We start from the raw sequence: 25,119 nt of genomic DNA, 5'->3' as shown, positions 1-25,119 counted from the left end.
ATTGGACTCCTTTAAACTTGAGGGAAAACATAGAATATCCCCTTGGTTATTAGAGTTCATTTATGCAACTGTGAAAATTGAACTGGAAATACTGTCTTACATAAAGTGGGTATCCATATATCAGTTGTGAGCAGCATATGAAATAAACCCCTAAAACGTTACGTTTTCTTTCAGTACTTGTGTGTAACAGGGAGGCGGGGTACGGCTGAGCAATGACTGTGCCCGGTGCGCCCAACCCACTCGGTGTTCTTCCGTGCAGAAAGGTCCTGCTGCCCTCCTGTGGTCCTTCCCATTGACACGGGTTTGGTTCTGAAGCTCCTGGAACATTAATTGTCTTTTAAAGCTGAATATTTAGCTGCCTGTAGAATGAAGGATGCCTTTATTCTGTAGGAAAAAGCTAGTTACAGGCTATGGAGTGTTCTTCTGTGGTAAAGTTACCTTTGTGGATGACAGGACAACAGTGGATGTCACTTATCCCAGCTTTTGTAAAGCTTTTCATCACATGTCCTGCAGTATTCATCTGTCCAAGTTAGGATTTCATGCTCTGAATGGGTAAGTAATCAGATAAATGGAAAACTGGATGAACAGGCATGGGAGAGTGTTTAATACTCTGTACAAATGCTAGCAACAGAAAAAATACCCCGGGGATCCATCCTGAGACTGGTTGTTGAACAGCTTTATTAGCTGCTTAGAGAGGTTTGCAGATGACAAGAATATGGGGTAGGACCAGGTGACATGCTGGATGACAAGGCTGCCACTCAGATCTAGACAAGACTGGCAGGGACATGGTTTTCTGAAGCTTGTTTTCTAATATCTGAACCCATTCTAGGAATCTGGATCTCCTGTGGTATCTTGAACATATTGAGAAGTTTGTTTTATAAATCTAAATAATATAATATGCCAAGCTAACTAGTTGAGTCTTTGCTTGATGAAAAATGTAGGTTATAATTTGTTGCTTTACAAAATTAGTGGCGCAGCTATAAACCCATGACTATCTTGTCAGTGTTGGGTTCAATAAGTAAACCTCAAATTTCCACTGAGGTAATAGCCAAGTAATCATGAAACTGAAAACGAGTTCATGAGTTCAATTCTTTTATAATTCTCTACTGTTAACTGAGACTAAAACTCACCCAGCAAATTTGAAAAAAAAATTCTTTTTTTGGTATCAGTAATACCAATAATTTCTGAAGTGAACTTTCTTCTCTTTGCTTTTAACTGAATGCATGCAGATGAAAGATTGTAGTTCAGCGCTTGTGTAAAAGAAATTTATTACTGTAAACTTCATCAGTACCATACAGCTTGTGTAAGAGGTTGTCTTGTGAGTTCCTGAGGTATGATGGAGTAACTGCTAATGTTATTGAGTTCTGTAAATGGTGTAGCTGAGCATTTGATTACTGTAGCACATATATTTTAACTTGCATCCTCTAGACCAGGAATCTTACTGGTCTGTGCAGTGCCCCTCCAGAGTGGCTCTGTGGGACTGCTGTGCCTGCCATAGGGTTTCTAGTAGGATACTGGTTGTAAGACTTCTAAACCTAAGAAGTTTTGTGTGCATGTGCCCCAAAGTAGCTTCTCCTGAGGACTGATTCGAGGTGAGCTCTGTGGGGTTCAGCAGTCTTCTGGCTGAAGTGCTTTACACAAACAGGCTGTGCCTGTTCTGCCCATCTGCAGGACTGACACTGTCCAAGAGGGAGTGAAGGCAGAGCAGAGGTGTGTCTGTCTGCCAGGGATTTTAGGAAGCCACAGGAAAGATGTTTTCTTTGTTGGTGTTTTGTGGTAATTTGGACCTATCTGCCTAAATTCAGTTGAAATAGTTCTTTGAATCTGGGCCTAAACAAATGAAGTTCCTTTGGACCTTGACTCTCTGGGCTGAAGGCAAATATTTAACATCTGCTTACAAGTGATTAGTTAATACGGTAAGACGAACTTTTAAAGAGGTGCAAATGTTCTGAGTTGAATTTCTTGTTCAGCTTCACTTCTGTAAAAACTCTTTACAAGTCACAAACTAGAAGAATATGGTGAAATGAAACCTAAAGGCCTTTATAATTGTTACCTGTGGAAACATTGCTGAAACAGTAATGTGCAGCCTAAGCGTGTAACTAGTGGTTGTCTGCTCAATGATTGAGGATTACTGCATACAGTAAAGTACATCTGTGCAAAGGAAATGAGAAATTTGAGTCTTAGCAAAACATTGCCTGGGAGATAACACCCCAACACTTTTTAGAAAATTAATTCTAATGTGATTCCTGGGCAACAGAATCAATGTGGGGTACTGTTTCTGTGTTACTTGTTTAGTTTTCTGTTGCTGCTTTAAACTTCAGTAACTCTTCAGATATTTGTAACTGATCTTATATTTTGTAATGCTTTGGAATACTAAAATTTACCTTAGTAATAGATTTAACTGCTGAGTTAGTGAACTTCTGTTATTCACAAAAAATGAGATCTTAATTATTTGTTTAACTAGGTATGCAAAACCTGTACTGACTTTTATCACCATTTTCTAATGTTTCCCCACAGACATATAGGAATTAGGATTGCATTTGAGCTATACTGGTTTTGATTTCTTAGCCGCTTTATTGCTTTTGCTCTCCCTGCCACTGACTGTTTTACTTTTTTTTTTTTTTTTTTTTTAATTCCTCTAATCATTACTTTTCCTTCCAGTCCTTGTCAGTTGAGTTATTTAATGCCTAAATTGGAAGGCTACTTGAATTGTGGATATGTGTATGGGGGTTTGGTGGGTTTTTTTTGTGTTTTTGTTGTTGGTTTGGGCTTTTTTTTTTAATTTGTTGGATTTTCTGGGGTTTTTTCCCAGTAACGCTTCATAAGAATGTGCCCCTTGATTATGGCTCTGAAGAAACTGGTTTTTGGCTTCCTCTATTTGGAAGTTAAGAATAAAGAAATAACCTAAATTCTACTGAACTTAACAAAAAAGAAAATACTTGTCTTTTGCTTTTTTCTATGAGCCTCTTTTATCAGTTTCAGAACAGTTAGATGGAGGAGGTGTGTGTATGTGTATATAAAGTGTATACATACAGTGCCACACCTTCAGAAGAGAGTTTGTAGTGCAAATTCATCCAAATCTCATAGTATCTTTAAATCTACTTCTGCAAAAATGAGATTTGACTGCTCACAAGAGGGCACTGCAGCTCTACTTTTGTGCATGTTATTGTGAGCCATGAGATCTAGCAACAGAAAAGCAAATAATATAGTTTTTTTCCAGTGTAATTTTAAAATGAAGCTCTTACCACTATAGACTGCCAGTTTGGTTTTGGTGTTTGTTTTGTTTGTTTGGTGTTTTTCTTTTGTGTTTGTTTTTGGGTTTTTTTTTAAGCAGAAATTAAGGTATTGGCAGTAATACAGAAATTAGAGTTGGGTGCTTTGAATGGAATGTCCTTTTGTCAGCTTCAGGGTCAGAGTATTGTAGCTGGTGATGACTGAGAGAGACAAGTAAGATAAAGAAAGCTGTGATCTCATTCAAAAAAGAAAAGGGAGGACTGTCTGACCATAATGAACTAATTTATTTACTTATCAAAGCCATAAGTGTCATTAGACAGCTCAGTAGGCAAGTCATCATGAGAGGAGTGTTCACTTAGTAAAGATTAATTATAGCCTCCAGCATATCAAGTTTATTATGTCCAATAAGTATGTCAAACAGCTGGAGGAACATGTTTGTCTTTACACTTGATAGCATTCCCTTGCCTCAAGGTCTGACTCCTGGAAGAATAATTAGTTGATGTGGGTGAATTGTTTCTAATTCTGCAAACTGTTTTTTGGTGTGTATTTAATTCTGTGCTTTGAGTAAAACAAAATTAAGTATTGCATTTGATGCCGGAGTTGTGAATATATGACTCTAATAGTGCATGGACTGTAAAGCACAGTGGAGTTTTGTTTTTGGTTTTTTTTTTTTTTTTTTCATTTAATCCATGTGTTTATTGTATTTAAGAATAATTGTTGAATAATTTTTGTTTTAGAATGTTTTTCCTCAGAGGAAATATGAAAGACTGGCAACTCAAAAGTTGTTGGGCTTTTAGTGTCTTCCTGCTGAAGAAATTCTTATAATAAGCTGGCTTTATGATTTTCCATAGTGACTCTTTCTCTTCTGAAGTTACTTCTCATTAAATGGCATAGACACTCAGGAACTTGGTTATGTAAAAGTCTGTCACTGAATAGGCAAGGCAGGTTTGGAGCCACATTGCAAATAGCTGAAGGGTTCATAAACAGCTAGGGAAAAAAAAAATCTGTACTTATATGTAATTTATTATATGCTTTTGAAAAGCACATATACTGTAGGATTATGAAGGGGTGTAGGGATCTGAAAAAAGCTACAGGAAACACCCAAATGTACAATAAGAAAAAAGGATTACTACAAGAAATGAGTAAGAAATGGTGTAAGGTGTTTCAGTAAAGTAAGGCAAGCTTCTGATAGCAGAATGAATTTAGGCTCTCCAGGACAGGATTTAGCTAAAAATTTAAAACTGGTTTTTCTACAGTGCTCTGAAGGTGGTGTCAAAAAGGAAGATAATATTTGTTTTAAACAATAAGAACTTCAGATTGGTGAGAGGTAGGCACAATTTTGAATTTTGAGCAGACAGGGCTATTGGGACAGACTTGTTACGGTGCAGTTTTGAAACAGAGGGAGAGCAGTAATTCTTAAATAGGAATGTCTAGATAAACAACAGAAACCCCAGGTCAGTCTTTCTTTGAAAGTAAGTGATAAGATCTGATATGAAAGTAAGTGATTGGACACTCTTATAAAAATAAAGCTTTAGACTACTGTAAATCTGCACTGGCTTTTCATCTTTCTCCTTGTTTTGCTCTGCAGTTTCTGATCCCTGAGGTACTGGGTTGTTACTGTCTGTCATATCTTGCTGGAATGTGTAGAACTTTTATTCTCTTGTCAGAATGGGATTCTTGTGAGATTTATAACATGTATTAAGCAGAGGGTTTTTGTATAGTCTTAAGAGAATGATTTATTAAGTGTGAGCTGACCAAGTGTGTGTATGTACAGAAAACAATGTCACCAATTAGGTAACATCTTCGTATGGCAAATAGACAAAAGCTTAGAATCTCTGGATCTTTATCATATTTCATATTGTAGGTTTGTGATTTCTTTCTCCCTCACCTGGCAAATGGCAGAAATTTGGCATTTAACAATTCAGTGCAGTAGATCTTTTACTGATATTGAAAAAGCATGCACACAAATCTTAGAGCAGCAACTCTTAAGAATTCTAAAAGCTTAGTTGTTAAACTTAGTTCAGTGGAATTTTCAAGTACTGAAGCATATTCACGTCTTGTTTTTTCTTTCAGCCAGCCAGCCACAGATTGTGTTTTTAAAGAGAGAACAGATTGTCGTGGTTCCTTCTCCTTAGTGTACAGAAACATAGGCGTGTTTGACAGCAGCAGAACAGCACGTTAGGATGGAGGTACAAAGATAGCTTGAGAGAACACTCATCAGTATATGCTTTTTTATTCTTATGAGTTCATAAATAGCAAGTAGACATTCCTTTAAGAGCATACTGCTAAATTAATCCTTTATATCTACTAAGAAAAAATAATTAGGAAATAGTATTATTTCCTATTGCTATGTGGAACTTAAAAAATATGTACTTGACATGAATTTAATTGAAAAACTTTTTTAAGATTACTTAGCTGAGGTAGGCAGACAACTTCTTAGAGATGCATAATGTGGATAGAGAATATTACAAGTCTTGTTTAGCCATTCAAGTTAAAAAGATCTGATAAATATGGGGATGACAGGTTATGTGCCACTGGAAGTTTTGACATGTTCTTTGTATTTTCACTGAAAATACATAGCAGTGAGGAAGGAAGTAATATATCGAGTACACCCAAAATTTAAGTATCTTGATTGTGTACCTGCAATGTAATTAGTTTCTTCTTCCTGCCTGGAAATGCTTGACCAGTGGATCTGGCTGCTGGCTATCAAACTCTGGTCACTAGGAGGTAACACACATCAAAGCAGTAATTGAATACATGACAGAAAGTGAATCTCCAGAATATGTCAATGGGCCTTGTCATCAGTGTGCAGTGCTGAGTAAGCACTGTCACGGGCGTAGAGGACAGCTCTTATTTTACCTTATGGAAACCTTTTCCAGACGTGCTAAGCAGACAGTATGCATATCCTGCTTGCTGTGGGAGGATGTAGCTGTTTGTGATAAAAATCTTTCCACACAGGGGTTCAAACTAAAGATTGCTGGATTTTCTAGATGAAGTTGAGTCTTCCTACTCAAAACCAGTTGTAGGCATAATACCTTACTGTGTACTGTAGTCATAGCATGAAATCAATAATGTATTCCTGTATGATTCATTGAAGTTCCTGAAATGTTTAAACACTGTGTTTGGCTTTCCAGCAGACCTGTATTTTTAGGGGTCACATCTGCAAAACCTTCTACTTTGTTACCTGTTGTAATGAGGAAAAACACTTTCAGTTTAGCTGTTTGATTAGTTGGTGTAGAGACTTGCCATGTATATTAGATAATTTGGTTTGAACAAGTATTTTTTTCTATTAATGTTAGTGCCAAAGTAATTTCATGTTTTAGCTAGGTATGATAAATGCTAGACAGAGGACCTTGTATGTGAGTGAATTCACCTCTTTATAAAAAGACTCTGGGAGAATGTTTCTATGCTACTTGAATAAACTTGTAGTTCTTCAATGAAGAAACACAAAGAAGTCTTTAGAAGTCTCAAAGTTTGGTAAATATTTCACTATAAAAATACACAATTTATTAGAACAAATTTCTCTGAGAAGTTGGGATGAAGATAGAAATAATCTAGAGGAAGCACAAACAAGGTAATATAAATAATTTTATGGTGATTTGAAATGGAATCTAGATAAAGCTGTGAAGAGTTGTTCCAGAAGAGCTGTGCTAGGGGAATTGGGAATGCTTATATTCATGTGCTTATATGACTTCTAAGGCTGGTCACTCTTGATTCTTGTAACTTTTCTCAGTCTATCTGAAGTAAATTGGGACCCAAAACTTGGTGTTCTCTCTTGTCTTAACCATAAAACCGTTCAGTTAGATTCAAGGTGTGTTATTTGTACAATTATCACTTAATCATTTAAATTATAATTTATTCAAGTGTTGGATGCTTTTCACAAATTGTGCTGGAAAATTCTTTTTAAGAGTTTGGAATGTTTCTTCAATTACTGGCTTGAATATCTGAAACTTATGCAGCTGACTCTTCATGGCTAACTGGCTTAGTAGTCACTGTACCTTGGCTTCTTCAAACCCTAGAACTCCTCTGCTGGACTAATCTGCCATGCTTGTGGCCTGCATGGTTTAGAAGTGCATTTGACTTTCATCTTTAGACTTTGCATGGAACTTGCTGCAAAAGGTTTGAGAGAAGATTTTCTTCTGGTTTTATGGGAGATAGATGAAAGCTTGCCCATTCAAACTGGGAGAAGCACAGTCAAACTCAGACTGCTTTGTAAGCGGGGTCTGCGAGGCAGCCTTGAAATATTGGAGATGATGGACTAGTTACGAGATTAATTAGATGATCTCACTTGCTGTCAGGAGAAATAAAGGGTACAAAACCACTTAATTAGAACAGCGCAATATAATGAATAATGTGCTTCAGTGCAGACTTTTTTCTTCTGCTTTCAGCATGCTTCTGTAAAAGTACTTGGCAAGTAATAATCTATCTAATAAGTAGACAAAGGAAAGAAGTTGTCTTTTAGTTCATTTACAAAAACTGTCTAAGTTAATCTATTAAAAATTAGTGAAGTGGCCTACTGCATGGTTGAGTTTGGAATACTTTCTCAGTTTTCTGGCTGTTAGGTACTTCCAGTTTTGAAAAGGAAATATGGGATGGAAAAAAAAAACTAGTATTGTTGCTATGGGAACAGTAACTTTGTGCAATTGAATAGAAGTTGTTGCTGTTGGAATTTGTAGCACATCAGTACCTGGACTATTGCCGAGGTACTAAACCAGTGTGTAGCCAGACTGGAATGGAGGGAGGTCAGAAACATAGAGAATGGGATAGAAGTATAATCAGTAACACCTTAAGCCATTTTCAAATACTCTTATATAAAGTGCTTCTGCATTTATTGTCAGTGGCTAATAATACAAGCAGACCACTAGTATTTCAGTTGAATGATTTCCTAATTTGAAGCAATCAGCTTTGAAATTTTTCAACATTTTCGGGGATCTAATGAAGAGCCTTATAGAAAAAAAAAAAGCATTGTCTTTCAACAGATGAGGGAAGTAAATGTGTTAAATAGATGTTTGAAAGAAATGCCTGACCCTGAAGTCTGGCAAGCATGGTTGCAATAGTGGGCAAACATAAAACTGAACTAAAAGCAGAATGCTGTGAGACCACAATAGTCCTAAGTAGCAGAATAGTGTAATTGAAGGCATCTCTTACCCTTAAATATTTAAGACAGTGTCACCTCTGGGCATGTCTTATATTTAACCTAAGATACTGTGATTAATCCTGAAAAATCATAGTCACCAGGTATGGTTCTTGTGCTTATGACAGACTGTATAATATTGTACCATCAACACAGTGTTCAGCTACCATCTAGTGGAGGATTTGAGAGTGTTCTGAAAATGCAGACCAGTAAAAACTCCAGAATAATTAGTACTTGTCCAGGTATTGCACTTTAGGGAACTGTTGAGGTTTTTGTTGTAGTCCTTACAAGTAAGACCATATTGGCTATTAAAGCCAACCTGAATTAAAAGGAGGAAGGATACTGAAGTGGACGAAGCATACAAATGGTGAGACACAGAAAGTAGTAGAATTGTATTCCTGGGGTTTTCTTATAAAACCAAAAACTACATATGTGCCTTTAGAGTTTGAATGCCTCTATTGTTCAGTCTTGTGTTTTCAAAATGGACATGCTGGGTTAAGTCAGTTCAGCAGATCAAAATCCTGGAGGCTCTACTTGTGATTGTGTGGACCATTTATGGCTACATGTAATTTTAAGCCAAGCTCACACCAAAAGCCCCTTAGGCTGGACGTTCCAGTATTACCAGTATAGCCAAGATGACTGAATTGAGCTGAAACTCATCCTGGTTTAGAGGATTTTGCTGAGATACACTTTTTGTGTACTAGAAAGAGAAAATGTGGTATCATACCGTGTTTAAAAATACAGTGAAAGACCAATGGCAAAATGTTCCAGCACAGCTGGAACATCTTCTCTGCCTAATTCTCATAGTTGCATTCAGTTGCTTTTTGTCTTCTGGAGCAAATGTATTCTGCATGTCCTTTGATTGTCAGAGGTTAAACTAGCTCTAGCCTGAGGATGGAAAGGGTTCTGGAACTTTGCTCCTAAATCCTTTTCTGACTGGATAGAGGGGGTCTCCTACAATGATCAAGGTTTGTCATAGGTTGTCCTTTCTAGATTCCTGGGTTGCAGGAGAGTTGCAGCTCAGCTGCAATGCATTGCTGACTGAGGGCTGTGCAGGAGGGACAATTTTCCCATAGTCAAATTTGTGTGTGCAAGCACACAGGATATGTGGATGGCTAAAAGGTCTGGTATTGTTGAGCACTTCTCTAGGACAGAGTCCCAAGTTGTAGTTAACTGTTTAAAAACTGGAGAAGAGAGTTTTATTTGTGGGAAACCAAACACTAGAGGTCTATTTGAGGGTACTACTGGCTTGTAGCTAGTTTGTATGGATGGATGACAGTATGGGCCAGCCCCTTTGAATCCACTGTGTGTCACTCACTAGAAAATATCTTGTGGGTTATGATGTAAGTTAGCTTGTTGGTTTAGAATCTGGTAGAGATGTGCTATTTGACAGGCCTGGGTTTTCAGTATATGTATTCATGCTTGTTTTCAGCTGAAAACTTCAGGATACTTCAGAGTTGAGAGACTTCTTTTTTTTAAGGAGGGGGAGTGTTTGGGTTGTTTGTTCTGTTTTGCATTTCTTAAGTCTAAGATTCAAGCTTATATTTAATAAGGGTTTGGGCATGTGGACTTCTCTTACTTCTGAGAGACAAATATTTCAAGCAAGGTGTCTCCCTATTCTTGAGGCTTTTCTTGGGGCTCGTAACAACAAAAAAAATTGAGTTAGCTTGAGAAAATCACAAGCTGTTGCATGGTGCTAAACCAAGAAAATCATCTACTTAGTGATGGGCTTACTAATCACTACACTACTGTTATTTCACAGCTGTGTCAAAATTGAAGCCTAATTTGCCAACAGGTAAGACATGGCAATAGGCAAGGTTCTTCCTAAAGGAGTTGTCATGAAACACTGATTTTGTGACTTAAATGAGTAAATTTGGTTTTATAAGTGAATTGAACAAACTATTTATTCCTTATGAATGTGTCAAGGAGTTCTATTAAAACTTGCATTGAAACTTGAAAGACTTGGACTTAAAGCCATTAAAACAACAGAAACAAAACTATGAAAGTGTTACTGTGCACTCAAAATAACTGGTAATTATACAGCAGTATAAGTTATCATTCTGAAGATGTTTATAAGATTGTACAGGCTTGCTACTTTGACATCATGCATTTTCCCCTTTTCCAGACACTGTTTCCTAGTAGGGGACTTTAGAGTATCTAAAAGTTAAAATAGGCTTTCTTGGGCAAGGAATTTTTGAGTTACTTTGTTGGGAAAAAATATTAATGAACAACAGTTTCCTACTCTCAAAACTTTTCTTTTGCAACCTGCATTAAACCATGGCTCTTTAATAGCTGGTGTTTGAGTGGCAGGACCAGTGAGTTGTTACAGAAACTAGAGATACTTGATCTTAATTCAGTAGTGAAGGCTGTTTAGCTTGGAGTTCCTTTCCTTGTTCTTCATTCCTGCAATGCAGGGAGCCTTCTGAAGTCATCTGCAAAAGAAGATAAATATTTTCATTTACTGCTTAAGATCAAATGGGCTGCAGTACCAGTAAGAGCACAAGAGTTGTGGAATCTGTCCAGAAGCCTGGAGGCTAGCCTGAGGAAGAAGAAAAAAATTAAGACCCTGGCACAAAAACAACTACTGATGCTATAAAGGACAGTGCATGTGACTGAACAGGCTGAAATTGGATATTGATGTGCTCCAAATACACACTGTAACTATGAAGTAAGCAACTTGTTTATTGGCATTTTGTGCTTGAAAGGATTGATCTCTATGTTACTGACACTGGAGCTAAAGGCAGGTTTTGTATTGGATCTTAAGGAGATCTGCATTGACAGACACTGGTGTGCGATCTGCTTTCTCAGCTGATGAATTCACTGCAAGAATATGAAGGAAGCCTATGTAAGTTGTATGAGAAGCCTTGCCATGAACATATCCTCCTGGGAATTTGTGCTGAATTTCAAGTTATCTCACAGAAATCAATGAGGCTGTAAATCTTGGACATTGCTGATTTTACAACAAAACCTAAAATATGCATTTATTTATATGTTTTAATTCCCTGACTCTGAAACAGTTTCTTTTGCAATGACTTGTAAGTATAAATAGCAGTTGAACTCTGAAATTGGTGGCAAGATCCCCATAGTAGGTGTTTTTGGAATTAAGTCTTGCTGTCTTCACTTAAAAATGCATTTTATAATTAACTGAAATCCCAAGAAAGGTGGGTAAGATAGAGTGAAATCTTATGTCCATGTCCTCTCCTAGCTGTAGGACACTTAGTGCCTGTAAGCATACTTGGTGAGACCTATTACACTTTTCTAGATGTGCTAATGACCCTGAGATGAGCTCAGTTGTTTTGAGTGTAGTGCTTAATGGTGCCAAGGTTGTAGGTTCCATCCCCATGTGAGCCCTTCGTGGACCTGATGATCCTACTGGGTCCCTTCTGTGATTCTGTAAATCTCTGAAGCAAAGGAATTTAGCTGCTGGTTAAGAAAATCTCTGCAGGCAAAGCCCACTGGAGGGCAGTGCTGTAAAAGGAATTGCAGGAGTAACAGCTGTCCACCTTAGGGACTCTTTGCTGAGGGCCAGCGGGGAAGAAAGAATGCAGAACACTAACCTTTCATAGCTCCCTTAAAATATGTACCCGTTCAAATTGGTAGATTTTACTGTCAAGGCTTTGATTTATTTTTTGGCCATTGTTCTGATCTGAAGGTTTTTAAGTCTTTCACCCAGCACTTATGTTCTCAAGCTTTTTCTGTGGCCATTGTTGCTGTTGTGGCAGCAGGGCCTGTTGGTCACCTTTGGGCATCTGTAGCACTGCCATGGGGACTATCCTGAGGCAGATTTTTTTTCTTTTTCTGGAGTTCCAATATGTTGTGCTATTTTGAATGGTTTTTGATGTTTTGTCAATTATGATTCCAAAAGGGTACAAATTACTTCTAAATTTGGAGCCTAAGCAGTAGTGAAAGATAAGGTCAGTGGCTCAGTGGAGAATCCTGTTGGGAGACCTTTGAGGAAACACATGCTATCTCTAAACTACAGTTACTTTGGAGCTTACCGTTTCCTTTGTTCTTCAGTGGATGAGAAAATCTACTTTTGATTTACAGAAATATGATGGTGGCGCTCTGGGGAGAGTTGAGAATAATGCTTGAGATGTAAGATTTTTATTATAGTAAATGTTTCAAACTGCTGTGTACTTAAATGTGAGAAGAAAATATTCTTTATGTGCAGTTAAATTGTGATGAGTTTAGGCTTGCTGTCTTTAGATGATGATTCTTAATAAAATGGAAACAGATAAGTTTGGGTGTGTCATGGAAAATACTAGAATTAAAATCTATACTAATTTAAACATATTTCAGTTTCTTACAGTGCAGTAAGAAAAGGAATGACTTTTCAATGAACAGAGGTGTGGTACAGCTAGATGATACCATTAAGAAACTAAATTCTTCAAATTAAATACTTAGATCAGTGGGAAATTAATTATGTTGTATTTAGGAGTTTATGCATGTAGCTTGAGAATACTTGAAACATAATAAATTCTGTAAAGGAGATTTTCTAACTGAAAGCTATTTCCTGTGTTTATCATTCAGTTCTGCAGTTAGCAGAAGTGATCTCAAATTAAAGAGTATTTATTTGTTGACTGCAAAGTATATCTAAAAGTCTACTTAAAGGCTGTCATAGTGTTACTTTCTTACATCCTTGATTCTTTGATCAATTTAGCTTCTCTAGCTTCTGTTGCAACAAAATGGCTGCTTTCTGATGAATTTACCCTAGATTATCTACCAAAAATGTCTTAGATAAATACTATAAATACTTGCTGTTCTGTGGTTCAATTCCAGGCCCTGACACGATGGGAAATTATTTTTCTAGCCTGATCCTTCAAGAGAAGCAAATATAAATAAGACTGAGTACTATGTCTCATCTACCTACATGCTCTTTATTAAGACTGTGCATTAGCACCTTAACTCCTGGCATCATTTTTGTCTCTGTTGCTATGTACTGATTTCTGGTTTGTTATGGAGTCAGCTTCCAAGCCCTGCTAACTTTTATTTAAACTTTCCAGAGCTTGTGTTGACTCTCCCTTATTATCTATCAGACTCCTTACCCAATGTTGATCGTAAGAATGTAATTTCTTGGTTTGCAAGTTTTTCACTTTCATTTGTTCTGGGGTGGCTGATGTCTACAGTGCTCACATCCGATCCCATCTGGACAGGCTTCAATTATCTGGTAGAATCAATGTTAGAACTGGACATTATTGGCTTGTTGAATTTCAATGTTTTAACTAAAGCTAGTTTTGTGTTATGAAGTATTTGTTTTGGTGAGAAATTTGGGATGGCAGTCACTTGAAGATCCTGAGTTTAGATCTGGGACTCTGGCATCTAGTCTTTACTGCTCTAAAAAGTTTTGTCAGATCACAGAGGAATTTAACGTTACTTCCAATTTCAGAAGTAGTTACTCACATGTGATTAGTCACTGAGAATGCTGGAGATGATGTCTTTTGCTTTGGTTTTTCATTCAGTGAAGAAAAAATTGGTTTTCTTTCAGACCATTCTCACTAATCAATGACCCTATATCTACATATACTGAAACATAAACTTTTATTTTCTTTTTTTTAGTCAAGTACCACTGTTTGGTGTGGCAGCTTGGTTATCCACCTGTGCCCAGTAAGGTGTCAGACCTCTGAAGTTCAAAGGAGTTGAGTTCCAGCTTTTGTCCTTAATCTCTCCAAGTTTGTAGTAATACTTATGCCTGTAGTTGTATGTGTTTCACATGAATCACATATTTCCCTTCTTTCTGTGGTCTTCTGGTTTTGAAACAACCTGTTTCAAAACACTGTAGGGACCAAGTTCTCATGGTCCCTACAGTGAGTGTGGTATCTTAAAATGTTCAGAATAGAGTGTTCTTTTCATTGCTCCTTAATTATTAGCACTTAAAAGACATGATATTATTGGAGTGAAATTTGATTGCTCCATTCAAACATATGCTAGAAAATTCTGATAGATAATGAGAACTTTGAATTGCTGCAAGCTGGATCCTATTATTGATGACTGTCAAAAGACTTTAATATAGTAGTCTTGGAGCCATGTTTACCAACAGTAAATTTTTGGTACAAATGGAGAAGTCCAAGAGAAATACTTACTTAAAAATTATTCTGATACTTTTGTGTCTTTTATAAAGTTTAAGAATTCCATCGAATAGAATGAAAGTTTAACAGAAGTTAGAAAGCTTTTTGGAGTGACTTTTGAATTCTGTAAAGCTAATCATATGGAAGCTAATCACCAGTTGGAGAAAAGTAGTATTTGGAAATAATTTCTATGCAAACAGAAACTATTATAATTCAAAAAAGGTGAAAATGAAACCATACTTTTCCAGAAGATCAATGTAAAGCATTTTATTAGAAAATAAAATAACTTTTTAACTGTAGATGCAGTAAGGAAAAATACTCCTTCTGTTTCATTGAAATTGATTGGTGCACCTGCAGAGAGAAGCAGTTTTATCATCTCATTATCAGTCAATTAATATTCAGGTTTAAATGTGCATACTGTGGCTGTTAACTGTAAATGAATTATTTCATTGAAGTCTTAATAGATGAGGAAAAGTAGTCTTCTGCTGTGCTAAATGAGGTCATGTGGGGGGGGAGAATAAAAATTAGTAATTCTGTTAGGGATTGAAAAATCTTTTCAGTGTTACCGGAGCTTTAAATGGATACTTTTTTGAAGCAAACTTTCATTTTGATTGTATTGAAATTTACTTTGAGTTGTGTTACTGCTGGTACTGGTAAGCCTCTATTTTTAGATTTTCTAATATTCAGAATGTAGAAAGTCTTTCCTGGAAATCAGAAGAGATTTCCATACAAAATTCTCAGACTGTGAGGGAATATGGACTTAGAGGTTCCTTTGCTCTGAGTCCTTCCTCAGAGACACCAGCTCCAGCTCTTACTTTGTTATTTGGTTGTTGCATCAAGATGAAACTCTTAAAAGGGATAGAATGTCTGAGACTGTGCTCTGAGAACCCTGGTCTGACTGTGTGAATGGAGGTGGTGAAGCTGCCAGAGGCTTCAATCCCAGCAAGTGTGACTTCCAGAGTGAGTTCTGGGTGGTTGGACATGGGAGTTTCCTTAACACCAGTTCAGTGCTTTCAGTGCTTTGGGTGATGAACTGGAAAGCCTCCACAGACACTATGATGAACTTCTCACCTAACTTCATATGTTCTTCTTGGAGAACAAAACATCCTAGCTATATGCTCAAAACCAGTCTTACATTTCATGTATAGAAGGGACTTACCAACTGTTTCAGCTGACAAAAAGAGCTTACAAGGAAAGACTTTTGTGACCCTATAATAACTTAGTGCCTTGAAGGGAATATGTTTTGAAGTGTCATGCTCTTGAGCCATTACAGCTTATAGGTGTATTGCTACCTGTTTGTTTCTCTAGAGTGTTCTTATCCTTCAGAAATATGTATTCTTTTAATCAACTATCAGTTTTACTGTCCATTATTTGAGCAGATACCTGATATCTGCCAAGCCATATACACTGGAGTTAGTTACATTTCTTGTGTGTGAGAAATGTAGAATTTGAGGTGGAGGCAAATTGCCCATTGATATTTGATCGTTCCCGACGATACAAATGCAGATGTAAATTGGGTAGAACTGAAAAATATAGAAGAGGAATAAATAGAAAACTGGTTCAATGTCTGCTTTAATCACTAGCAAGCTTTTCCCCATGATGCTTAATTATCTCATTTATCTAATCTAGTGAGGCATAAGACACTAACTGCTGCAAAAGGACCAAACAATCATTAGTAGCCTACCCCTATGGATAGGCTAGGTGGAGTAAGAGTAAACTCATTACAGTCCTTCCTAGAGATGACTTCTGTAGGCATCTGCTTAGGGAGACTGTTACTGCTAATGCTTTCCCCAGCTTCTTTCTTTTTAAATTGCTGTAGCAAATCCAGTTATTGATCTGAAATTCCTCACACTCTGTGGCTCTATTGAATGTTCATCAGAGGGAGCTAAATCTTCTGCAAGAGATTTGTCATACTCTTTTTTTTCTTTCCAGCCTAAGGCTTCATTGTCTTTGTACTGCATTTGATCTGATTTCTGATACCTGAATCTGTTGAGGAGAAGAAAAACAAAGGATCCTGTAGGTGATTGACTTGTGCATAGAATGTTTATGCCTTTTTTCAAATTTCTATTTCCTGCCTTGTGTCTTAAAATTGTGGCTAGATCAGGTGACAATAGCTGAAATAGCTGAGTGCTTGAAAATTGCAGTTAAATATTCAAAGTTACTCCACAATTGTGAAAATGAGCTGAGTAGGGTGTTCTGAACAAAGCTATTGTTCTTTTACGTAAGAATTTAAAGTGATTATTGAAATAACAGTATTAAATATTAATATATGATCATATTTAGATTTGAATGTTTAAGTTTCTTTTTTCTGCTCTGTTATCCTTCCTTCAAAATATCAGTTCTAAATTCCTCTACCTTAAGAGTTTATCAGTGTCATTTTTGTGGAATCTGACACAAAAACAAGAGACTAAGACAAAATAATTATTTGTGTACTAATTAAAAACTCTCTAATGAGGCAGCAGTAAGAGAGCTTGTTTATACTTATTTGATTTCATAGTTCTTGAGATTGTTTATATTTTCACTTATGTGCAAAGGAAATATCCTTGTCATTATATTACTGAGCATCTATTTGTAATTCATACAGATGTTCCAGTATTTTCCAAACTGTTACCTGGAGAATTAAATACATAGTGAATAGGTTCTCTTGACAGCAGGGACTTGGGGACATAATAGCACATCTGCCCTTGTCCCCAGTCAGTTAAATGTCCCAAACAAGTAAATTACACAAAGCAAACTTTTCCCTTTTTGAGAATTTCTAGTATCTTTTAGTTGGGGATGGGAAGCCCAAAACACAGACTTTGAAGATAAACATTATACTGCAGAAACTGCAGAAATCACTTTTCCTTCTATGGCTTATATATGGATTTATTTTTGGTGGTTGGGGAGGCACAATTATTTCCTGTATTACCCATTTTCAGATGCTGAGCAAGCTTTCCTGTATGTGCACCTTGAAAGTGTAATCCAGGCAGCCAAACCAACAGGCCACTGGATCACTGAGTAACTCAGTACCACATCCATCTAGTTCTGGGTTTGCCTGTGCCTTCTGTTCAGCCTGTCATGGAATAAGCTAAGGCAGCTGCCTGGTACCATTGTTTATTCAGTATGGCCAGGAAATCCTTTGATCTAATGATCTCTGACCTGTAATCATATATGGGTTAAAGCTGTGAATGTGAAACTTTAAGAGCCCTTCATATATTCTGAAATCCCTTTCTGCTTTCTGTCCTGTTCCATGTTGTCCCTTTCTGTTCTTGCTGTTGTCTTGAGTACTTCTATTTTAGATGTAGTGGTTGACAATTTGTGTTGTGACACATCATACCAGAGCCCATAAGCTGTGTTGTGTAATTTTAGATTTGCCAAAAGTCATGTGATATGTTAAAGGGAAAAAAAACCAAAAATGTGCAGTATTATGGAAATTAATCAGAGAAGAGACTTTTGTGGTACTGAATATTTCTCTCCAGTTTCTAACTAGTAATACAGTGTACATGTTCTCCTTTGGAACTTTGTTTTAAATGCTATGCAAGCAGTGTTTCTGCTGCAGAATGAAGCTGTAGTGAATATTGTGCAGGTCAGTGCCCAACTGCAACTCAATAAGAATTTTCCTGGCTTTGACAAATTGCCTGATGTGTCCATGGATTTTTAATTGATACTGGCAAAACTCTTGCAGTTGACACTTGGACAATTAAATCAGCACATAAAATGTTTGTGTCTATTCTTGGTCATATTTTTGTAAGTATAAAACTGGTGACAGGAATTAACTGAAGTCTGAATTTTGGGAACCAGCACCTGGAACTACCTTGAACTTTTTTTTAAAAAAAAAGTCAAGGTTCAGTTATAAGAAAAAAGCTCCTGTGTATAAAATGTTTTATGTATAATATATAGAATAAGTACTGTATGCATTTATAAATTGTGTGTATATGTAAAAATCCCCTCTTTATTGATCCTTTAAAGTAGGAATGGAAAATAATACAGGAAGCAGCATGTCTTCTTTGTTCAATTAATCTCATTTAACAGAAATTGCTGATATGGGGTAGATGGTAGGTATTGAATAGTGATGATAAACACGCCGGAGTTAGATAAGTCTTAGGGTGTACCAGCACAATTAAATACAAATCAACAGATATCTGGGACCTGTGGATGGGTTTCATAAAGAGAAATGATATAAATTCACTTTTCCCCTATACTTGAGCTTTATGTATTGTGTTGGTGCTTCAGATGTGCTGTAAAAATTATTGATTTTAAAAGGCTCCTGTAGAGGAAGAAGAACAATTACTATGCTTGATATCTGAAAGTTGAAAGCCTGTTTTGGAGAATAGCTTGAAGAATTGTCATTTCAAGTTTTCTTAATCAGCTCTGACTTGTCATAATCTCAGGATCTGAATTGTATTTAACTGTTTTCTTCAGATATCTCCTTTTTATGGCTAATGTGCTTCTTTATTTTGTCATTTTCTCTCATCTCTTCTGTTCTGGGAACAGAACTGGCTGGGATGAATAGTGGTTCAGCCTCAGTGGCATCAACCTGAGAGCATGGGAAGTGGGATACTGAAAGGGAGATATCTAGTCAGGTCATGGTGAGAAGAGTGTGGTCATGGGAGTCGGTATATTAATAGAATTATTCTCTAACAGCTCATGTTTGTGGTTCTTGTTCTCAGCTGGTTCAGGACCTGTCACATATAAAGTCATGTTCTGAGTTCGTGCTCATGACTGGAGCCCTGCCCTCAGAATACTCCTAAATACTGTTCCATTCACCACACCCCTTGGTCTTTGGATCTTGCCCCTCAGATCATGTGGTTTCTGCGTTTGTTATTTTGCTTTTAAAGTTCTTTATTCTTCAGGCAACTCCATCTTTCCTGTCCCTCTGTTTTTACCTTACTCCCCCTGGCTGAACTGGACTTGGGGTTGTAGCAAACAAGACTGAGACACCCTTGAGCTTTTTTTTTTCTGTTCCAAACTTAGACAAATGTGTGTTTTGATAATTCACATTATTATATGGGGTTCTTAAACTACTATAAATGTAATAAAGCAATTTCTACTTGCATTTAGGAAGTACTAAAGCCTATTTCTCCTTAATAAATACCTTTTTTTAATGGAATAACCTGAATATTCATTTTATTTTTTAAGTTGGTCCCAATTTTCTCCATTATTTCCTAGTTAACAGACTCTCAGCTGTCAAAGGATGCAGAAAAAAGATTTGTTCATGTCATGTAGGATTCTCAATTCCCTTGTTTTTCCTCCTTTTCAGTAATTTTGATGTTGCAGATGATATATGCCTTTCTGTAAGACTAGATTAGTAAGGAACAGATGTTGAGATAAATTTAGTGGCTTTGTTATTTATGAAGAGTCTGCTTTTAAACAGCTCAAACCTTGCAGTTTACTCTCCTACCAGCTCTGTGTCTGAGATGATCAGGCCCCAGAATTTTTTGCATGTGAATAGATCGAAAGCCAGTTTGTCTTAAAAGACATGAAGGTGATACTGCCTTAGTTCATGGCAATTCATTGGAAGTTTTCCCTCTTAAAATGCTGCTTATTTGTTGCTTTTAATAAAGTATCTGTGTAGGAATAAAATAGTGTTCTAGCTCAAGCAATGAAAGCAATTTAGTATAGCAAAACTTTGTTGTTTTCTCATTTCATGTGAAAAATGTCTATAGTTTACTCCTTAGTCTGATTGTTTTGGTGCAGCAATATTGCTGTTTGTGTTACTACAGAATGTGAACAAATGTAAGTAACTCAGTGTTCCTCTGGTATGTGTGCATACATTTGCACGTGAGTATTTGTGCTGAAATACAAACCAAATACAATATTTACTTCTTGCTTGAAAAGAACAGTTGGTAAATCTTGGCAAGTGTCAGTGAATAAACCAACAGAGTAGGTGGTAACTCACCCATCCTCCCATTATATGGCAATTTCTGTGTCTACAACAAGGGAGCTGATCAGCTGCCTGTAGTTACATCCGGTACTGGGATATGACAGGGATCCTAAACAAGGCTGCTTTGTTATATTGATTTTGCTCTTCTCCATTAGATGTTCAGAGGGCTGGAGCACCTCTCCTTTGCAGATAGGCTGAGATAGTTGGGGCTTTTCAGCCTAGAGAAGAGACATCTCTGAGGAGACCTTATTGTAGATCTTCTCTAAGAGAGCTGGGGACGGACTTTGCACAAGGGCAGGGGGATGATCTTAAAATGAGAGAGAGTTGGCTAACGTTAGATATTAGGAAAAAGTTCTGTGTTGTTAGTGTGGTGAAGCACTCCCACAGGTTGCCCAGAGAAGCTGTGAATGCCCCATCCCTGGAAGTGCTCAAGGCCGTGCTTGATGGGACTTGGAGGAACCTGATGTAGTGGAAGGTGTCCCTGCACAGGGCAGGGGGTCTGGAAATAACCAGTTGATCTTTAAAATTGTGCAACCCAGTATTTTGAAAACAGCTTCATACACCAAATCTGCTGGGGTTCAGGAAGTATTTGGGCAGTATTCGGGCACAGCGTGGGCTGTGCTGTGCAGACCCAGGAGGCAGAGTTCAATGTGGGTACCTTCCAGCTTGGGAGATGCTGAGATTCTAAGAACTTTTAAACTGATGACTTTTGGATTTTGATTGGAGATTAGCGTTCATATGCAATTGATGTATGGTGGATATTGATATCTATCATTATGTTTCACTTGTATTTCTCACATTCCATGTGTTATAATACTACCGGTATCATCCTGATGGTTTATAAATCCTTGTTGGAAAATAATTCCTGAAGATTGAAAATGACATGGTTCAGAAATAGCAGGAATTTTTTTCCCTGTCTGTGACAGATGTAATGTTAAAGTAATGTACCTGTGCATTGTTTATCTGTAAGGATTCTTTTAAATCAGGACAGGATATTTTAAATTCCCATGAGAACAGAAACTAAACTTTATCCAGTTGTTCTGTGTATTACAGATACATGTCTCATCACAAGGCACTGAATGTCAACATCTTCGTGGTTTTGAAAATTTTATTTGAGGGGAGAAGGTTTGAGATGTAAGGTGAACTAACTTGAAAGCACTGATATTTTCCTTCCCTGTGGATAAGACATCCACTCTTAAGTGTGCCTAATTTTTCATCCCATTGCTCCAACTTAACCCTAATGTTCCTTGATTTGAATGCAAGTTGTGTGTGCTCAGAACTTCACAGCATTAGGCTCTTGGAGAACCAAATCTTGATTGACAGTTTTCAGCTTGAGTTTTGTATGTGGTTTGTTTTGGTCCAAATTGAGATTTTGAAAGAGAAAAATCTTACTTTTTTGCAGTGTTTCTGAGAGTTTTATGACAGATTCATGCTATATTTTTCATTGATATTAATGCTACAGGTGTATCAACAACATAAGATATCATCTATTATTGTTATGTCTGAAAACAAGAAATTTAAATTGTGTCTGAAGTACACTTAAACTGTAAGATGACTGTAGTTCAATGGTAAAATATGAGACTTCATTTAAACAACATGAAAACAATGCTAGTTTATAGGAATTGTTATTGTTGTTAGGATATAGTGAATGTGTACTTACACTGAGGAAAAAGTAGATTTGGGTGCTGTGTGGTTTTGTGAACCTAAGAAGTGTGAATCTTGGCTCTGATCTTTGTTTTATAGCAATATAAAATGAATGTTAACAGTTGAGTTAATTGGAAAGAAAAATGACATCAAACCCAGAACTAAGTCTAATGAAATCCATTAAATGACTTAATGATTACATAATTATATCCATTTAAATTCAGGAATGGATCACTCCAAAATTAATTTTTGCTGTCTTTGTGCACTTGAAGTATTTATTGTTGAAGTGAGGGATTACTTTTGTTTGATTGGCATTTTGCTTTTTATTGTTATAAAAAGCAGATCATGTTTTTGAGTAAATTTATAAGACCATTATTAATACTTTAAGGGAAAGTCTGCTCAATGAGGAGATTGCTGTACTGACTTAATGATAGTGGCCTAGCCAAAACCAGAAATAGAATGAACCAAAATGTATGGATAGAAGGCCTTAGAGTGCTTTCATTTGAATAATGGAGGACAGATTTCTGGATGACATGCAACTGTTAAGCATAGAGATTTTTTCTCTATGTGTAATTAAAGGCACAATCCTATTATTCATACTTTTATTATAATTCTGCTTCCATTCTGTAGTTTTGTCATGAGTGAAGTTTTGCTACTCCTTTACTAAATTGAGATGGGAAGGATATCTCTAAAGTTTCTTTGTTTGTACAGCTGCTTTTACATTTTGCCAGAACACTGTTGAGCAGATTTACACAAAACCAATGCTGAGTATCTTGAAATATTTTTAGGTTTGCAGTCTATGTGTCCCTGTCATTGTTTAAGCAGCTTTTTGTGGGAAGGGAACTTCCTAGCACAGGTATAATTGAGTGCTAGGATGTTGAACCTCTGTGAAAAAATCCAAGCTAGAATTGTTGTAAAATACTGCAGACTTTTTTTAACATGGCAATATATTGTATTCTCTCAGTATCCTGTTAGCTTAGAATTGTGCATATATTATTAACTTGTGTTATTGTGGTGTAGGAAGAAGAATAAATCCTTCTGCCATGATAGTATTGCATCATAACAGCTCTGTGACAATAGCACCATTTCATGGAATGCAAAGATTGAACGGACTCTGATGTGATTCCATTACCACTCCATTTGTGGTCCATATTACAATACAATTCAAAACAATTTCAGGTCACCTGTGTGGAGCTTGCAGTTGTGGTATTGTCAATTTGATCAATTAGAACTGCTATTAACAGTTCTAGAATTACTTTGATGCAAGCTTATGATCAACTACTTATGTCTCTCCAATTATCAGATGTAGTCACAGTGACAAGTAGACTTAACTGAAGTGCTAATGCAGGTCTGTGTAATACCCCAATTTCTCATTTGGATGACATAATGGTCTTAATAGAAGAGACAAAATAATGTCTAATTTATTAGTGGCCCTAAGGACTTGGTTTAATACAGGAAATAAAGGTAACTGTTGGTGAGGTTTTTTAAATCTTAAAGGTGGTTTAGGAAACTTAATGCTTGGGTTTTTTTTTTTCCGGAATAGCAGATGAAACAAAATGGATGCATTATTATTTCACAAAACTACATTTGTATCATGTTTTGCTCTGCATGACATTCTAAAATAAAATGCTATGTGGCACTCAGTGTTTCTCCAGGAATAGTGGTTATGCATGTGGACAGGTAAAACCATGTTTTACACCTTGAAAAAGACTATTTCATTGTAAGGAAGTGTTCAGACTTGTTAGTATGTAAAAAGTGGTAGTGTTCCTTTTTTGAGAAGGAAAAATGGGACAAACTGAACATAAATTAGAAAAGAGTAGCAGGTCCATGTTGTGGGAAATCAAACTTGCACACAAATTTGCCATTTTAGAAAATTGGTCAACTGCAAAACAAAAGACTTGAGTAAACAGCCTTGCCTTATGAAAAAGAAACAAATGTGGAATGTCAGCAAATGTCCTTTTCTGTAGTTTGGAGCATTGCTAAAATTGGTCTAGTGCCAGGATAGAAAAGTGCTAGAAGTTTGAGAGCGCCTGAGCTGTTAAATTGGATGTACTGTGGATATTAATAGAACCTAGAGGATGTAAGTAATGAATTTAATATTGATTGAAATACCACTCTCTCAGAATCATGCCTTGGGTAACTAGTGCCTTTGAATCTAGTCTGATTTTTATGGAACTATACATTTGAATGTTTCCTTGAAATGTTATTTCAAATCAGTATAAATTATTGCGTGTAGCTTGTATGCCTTGATCTTTGGCTTCCTTGACAACAGGATACAGATAAATATATTTCCATAACAATTGTAGACAATGTTTAGAATCACTGCTACTTTCTGTTAGTGCTGCTTGCTGTAAGAAGAAAATAACATCACTTGATATGACTTGAAAGGAGCTTTTGTTGTAATAATTTAAGGAAAATGTGCACTAAAATGATGATCTGAAGAAAATTGACAGACGGTAAAAATGACATAGAGTAGGAGAATGCTGTTTTGAAGTTGTTCCTGGCCAATCTTTCCAGTGATGCTTTTTGATAGACTTGAAGGAAACTATTTAACTGATGCAATGCTGAATTCAGGTTGTGTATTAAAACATCTGAAATGGATGCATGACAACCATCTAAAAAACAGCTTACATTTTTCAGCTGTTAACAGCTGTTAAATTTTCAGGTTTTTAAGCTTTAGTAATTTTCAAATTCAAGAGTCACAGCTTTCAGTTTCTTTAATGTTATGTAAGCTGATCCATACAGTAATGAGCTATCTTATTTCCTTCAAACTGAGAAAAAATACAATTACATTAAACCCAGTGTTTAGGAATACTGACACTTTATACATCTTAAATTTGCACTTTGTAATATAGTGCTGATATTGTGAAATATAATAAAATTAGTAATATATAATACTCTGAATTGTACTGTGTAGATGACTGGATGCTAATGCAATGTGGATGATGTGAAGGCTGAGCACTAAGCATGCACTGTTTACAGAGAAGGTAAACTGATAACTCTGCCTCTGTTTTAATATAAACATTCATAAACAAAGGATCAGATCTAGGATATTATTGTAAAATCCACATCTCTTGGAGAATCTTGAGTAAAATTGGTTCTTTATTCACAGAATATTATTTCAAAGAGTAAGTAATGTGTCTCTACTTGCTGTTCTGCAGATCTCCTTTTCTAGGTTC

At 36.5% G+C, this 25,119-nt stretch overlaps 1 long non-coding RNA gene across 1 annotated transcript in view; it reads left to right on the top strand.

Annotated features, from left to right (window-relative positions):
- The first annotated feature begins 401 nt into the window (after window positions 1-401).
- LOC137481179 (uncharacterized) overlaps window positions 402-25,119 on the top strand; it is a 49,156-nt gene continuing 24,438 nt past the window's right edge. Inside the window, exons 1-2 of the long non-coding RNA XR_011003372.1 lie at window positions 402-552; window positions 5,308-5,454. This is a non-coding gene — a long non-coding RNA (uncharacterized lncRNA). The remainder of the gene's footprint in view (window positions 553-5,307; window positions 5,455-25,119) is intronic.

This window comes from Anomalospiza imberbis, chromosome 12, assembly GCF_031753505.1.
Source record: "Anomalospiza imberbis isolate Cuckoo-Finch-1a 21T00152 chromosome 12, ASM3175350v1, whole genome shotgun sequence".
Lineage (NCBI taxonomy): Eukaryota > Metazoa > Chordata > Aves > Passeriformes > Viduidae > Anomalospiza > Anomalospiza imberbis.
This window is presented reverse-complemented; position numbering and strand designations above follow the sequence as displayed.